The following is a 4,699-nucleotide window of genomic DNA, read 5'->3' on the forward strand; positions in this document are numbered from 1 at the left end:
ATTATGTTCCCCTCACATGTTTTGCTACCCGAGATGCAAGTCTTACAGAAATCATTTGTTTCCACCGTGTTACAGGTGATGGTGCATTTCCGATTGCAAAAAATACCCCAGAAGCATATGCTTAAAAGATGGACGAGAGAGGCACGTGACATTCTCCCTAAACATTTGGTCCTATTGAAGATGAATACCTGAAACAGCTATTGATCGATCTGCGTGACAAGGTGTGTCTGCTTGAACGGATGAATGACGAGCTCCGTTCGGAAGCAAGGGCGATGCAACATTTTTAGGAAACCAGTCAGCAGGTTGCACAACAAGTCCCAGCTCCAAACCTTGCCAGCCACCACGGTACATATGTGATGAAAGTTGCTGTGTTCGTTCTTGTTCTAGCACTTGTGTACAAGGTGTTCTGCATGTAGATGCAGACTAGTTGGTCACAAAAACTGCTTAGATCTATTTGCAATGCTCTTTCGAAAATGTACCCCTGCCTCCATCTGACTTATATTGTCGAGTTCTGTTAGATGAAGTAGTGTAACCGTTTGAGGGGAAAAAGCGCCCCATAATTAAGATCTTAGTTCTGATCTATAGTGTTTTCTTCGTCTCGGAATAACAAGGGGTACATCTAGTAGAAAAAAAATGTCCCACGGAGATGTTCTTGACATAATGGTGGTGGTGGTAATCATCATTTGTTGCTGACTTAGACATGTGCTCGTCCTTCAAGCTCCCCTACAGAACAAGAAACGTTCCTTTGATTGCTTCGAGTGAATTGTGTGCCGCCTTTGTTTGGTTCCCTTGCATCCGCATCAGCTCGTAAAGCATGAGGTTGCTATGTGATGCCAATGTCTCATGTAAGGGGTAGAATGTTTGTCAACAGTTTGCATTAGCGTGCATGTGTACCGTGGTTAAGTGTGTGATCTGAATGCTTACAAAAGTTCAACAAAGGCCACAAAATTAAGTTGCGGTAATCTGCTAACTGATGCTATGACATGTGGAAAAAACAATCGTTTCATTATGCAACCCTCTGAAAAAACAACATCGTCAACAAATAAAAAAATGAAAACATCATTAGCGATGATTAATTACGGGCTGTTGAAACACTACTGGGTGATTCCGCTGGTCAGGGATGTGCCACGGTTACACTTCTGCCTCCGTTTGCTCTCATATGGCCAGGACTCGACCACGAGGGCAACGACCGCGTGGTACACATCTGAAAAAGTGTGGAGTATCAACACTGTGGAGTCAAGACTTGTGCGTACATGTCAGACTGGCTGTAAGAGCCCCTAGGCGCTTTGCATGTGGGTGGGCCAGCGCTGGACGAATACAAGCCAAAAATAAATGGAATACAACCTCTATACACTGGCAGCGGGAATCTAGATGGTGGCGCGACGGCAGGGATAGCGGCCTGCCTGTAGCGCGGCCACCAAACGCATTTTTTGGTTCAGGGACGGCATAGTTACGGAGGTCTCGTGCCCGCCCGCCGAGATACCCTTGATGGCGTACCCCTCCGTCTCGACGCCCTTGCGATGCACTTGGTCGTGCGTGTCGATACTCCTCGTCGGCGAGCACCCGTCCGAGCACCAAGAGCAGCCCGCTTCCCACGCCCCGTCGGGCCCGGGAATAGTAGAGGTGGCCGCCTTCTTCGAGGCGAGCGTCTAGAAGCGGGAGGCCGTGCCGGGGCTGGGGGAGAGAACACGACGGTGGGTGAGGCAGAGCGGGGCGAGGGAGAAGAGGGAGGTCATGGTCGCGTGGGCGGCGGCGGAGAACAGACGGGCAGCGGGGAGGGCATCCGGGGGGGCTGGGGAGAGGTGTGCAGGTGAGGGAGTTGTTCCATTTTTTCGAGTAAATAGCATAAAGCTACTAGTTTACAGGTTAGGGTTCCAAAAAACTACCACTTTTTTAATTTTCTCAGAAAGCTACCAAACGCGCGGTCCGCTGTTTCAAAAAATCCAAACTCGCGGTGACTAGCGATTTAACCGTTTTTCTAACGGCCTGGGCCCATCTGTCAGCCCACGTGGCCACGCGCGCTCACGGCGCGGCAGTTCACGGCCGTTAGCCGACGCGGTCCGGTCGGAACCAAAGTAGGCTGTCGGGTTTCTTGTTCTCTCACTCCCCTCATCTCCCCCTCCTCTCCCCCGCAGTGACCTAGTGGGCGATGGCGGCGGCGCAACCAAATCTCGTCGACGGCGAGCGATTCAGCCAAGGCGGCACTGGCGAGGAGGGCGGTAGACCCTCAGAGGTGGACAAATGGCTAGGCAGCTCGAGCTTCCCGGCGCAGCGGTCGCAACAGCCATCACCGCCCGCGGCTCATGTGGATCCGGTGAGCTCAGATCTGGAAGTCCGCGCGGCCAGGACAGTGGCGAAGCGCATCCACGCTGATCCAGCAGGCGGCCACCATTGGGCTTCATCCTTTGGTGGAGTGAGGTAAGCACTGCTCAATGTTTCTGGGTGCTTTAGTTCAAATTAGAAGAAAGTGCTACTGTATTTATGGGTCAATTTAATCCTATAGCTTAGATGATGCGAGTTGGGACTTGAGGCTACATTTTCAAGGAATAGATAATATGAAGAAAAAGTATTATGTCCTCAAATATCAGTTATCTGACCATATTAGCATTGATTGAGTTGGAGGGCTATGGAATGGATGCATTTCTAACTTATGTAAAGGAAGATGGAAAGGGGCTGGAGGGTGTGGAGGCCCTGGATAGTGAGGAGGCATTAGAGGAAATGCTTGACTTATTTGTTGATAATAAGGCACTGAACATCAGTGTCAGAAAAGCTACTGATCCAAGCCCAGCAGATGAGGAACAGATCCCCATGGAACATCTCCCATAGCTTGCACAAACATCTCTGAAGAACAGTTGGCCAAGGCCCATCAACCCACTCTGCAACACCACAATTCACACCATTTTCCTGCATTTGTAAATGTGAAAAGTTATTACAATGCCATTAGTAAGTTTCCAAAGTGGCAAAAATACATATGTGTCTGTCATATCAAACAAACTGCTGCATCATATCAAACAATACTGAACATCCATAGCAGAAAACTTAATTGGCATCTAACCTGGACTGGGCAGCCATAGAAACGCCTCCCTGTTACAGGCCCTTCAAAAGCAACACGCTTAATAGGCCTCAGTTGGTGCAGAATGCACTTGGGATGAGTAAGCTCAAGTTGGCCACAGAAAAGGGGCTCCACAGTGGTGTCTGGTTCCTCCTGCAACCATAATAACCAACAAAAACTGGTTTCAATCTGCACTCAATACCAGAATCAACTTGCACTGTTCATTAAATCCCCAAATCAGCATGGACCCTAACACTGTACAAAGATGAACCCTAGGTTACCTAAATCCTACAATCAAACCGCACCCTCCACTAATCAAGAACAGTATCACACACACAACAACAACACTGCACTAAGCAAAATCCATGGCTGTAGCCTAAGCTACTAGCACCTAACCCTAACCCTAACCCTAGGTGGCAAAGAACTTACCATAAGTCCCATGTCCATGCTGACAGCCTCGCACTCCTCCTCCGAGCTGGTTTCCTCGTCGTTCCAGGAAGGCATTGCGGCAAGGAGGTCGACGGCCACCGGCCTCGAAGACGGCACGCGGCGGCGAGCTCGTACTGGAGCAGGGGAGTGAGCGAGCAACGAGAGAGTGAGCGAGTGTGTGATCCCAACCGACCGAGCGGGTATATTTACCCCACTTCCGACCGGGCCGGTCGGCTAACGGCCGTGAACTGCCGCGTCGTGAGCGCGCGTGGCCACGTGGGCTGACAGATGGGCCCAGGCCGTCAGAAAAACGGTTAAATCGCTAGTCACCGCGGGTTTGGGTTTTTTGAAACGGCGGACCGCGCTTTTGGTAGCTTTCTGAGAAAATTAAAAAAGTGGTAGTTTTTTGAAACCCTAACCTGTAAACTAGTAGCTTTATGCTATTTACTCCATTTTTTCTGGGAGAAAGATATAGAGAATCAGAGAAACAAAGAAATTGGTAGACGCACATTTAAAAAGGGTTAGTTGTTATTTTAATGGTTAGATTGAGCATGAAGTCGTCGGTCCGGGTTGTTGTGTGTATATTACGCGATGTGCGTTTAGCGATGAATATGTTGGTTTGTTTAATAGTAGTATAGAAGATGTCAATCCTATTAACCCTCAGGAGTTTAGCTTGAGCATGAAGTCACACGTTTCACTGTTTGAGTTTGAAACTATTATTTTAAAAAACAATTTAGTAACACTAATATTTCTTGAATAAATAGATTGTCTATAGTTTGACCAGGTTTGACCAAAATTCAAAATACTGAAATAATTATTTAGTAACACTAATATTCTTGAATATTTATTTAGTACCACTAATACTTCTTGAATAAGTAGTTTGACCAGATTTAACCAAAATTCACAAAAAAAACTGAAATTTGAGCATAACTTTTTTTCTTTTAGAATTTGAGGATTCTAAAAATTTGCAAACAAGCCTATGGCTGTCAAAATCGGATGCAGATTTTCGTGCTGATTTTTTTGATATATTATGCGGGATTTTTCGACATCATATGCAAAAGATATGGCTGTTTTACTTTTTCATAACACTTTTTTGTAAAACATGTCCAAATTTAAGTTTTTTAATTTTCCTAACTAATAGATGTAGTAACATAACTACATCTCGAAGGATTCTAATTTTTGAAATTTTTATCATTTTCTTTTGTTTTTTACAAGTTT

This window comes from Triticum dicoccoides, chromosome 7B (assembly GCF_002162155.2).
Source record: "Triticum dicoccoides isolate Atlit2015 ecotype Zavitan chromosome 7B, WEW_v2.0, whole genome shotgun sequence".
Taxonomy (NCBI): Eukaryota; Viridiplantae; Streptophyta; class Magnoliopsida; order Poales; family Poaceae; genus Triticum; species Triticum dicoccoides.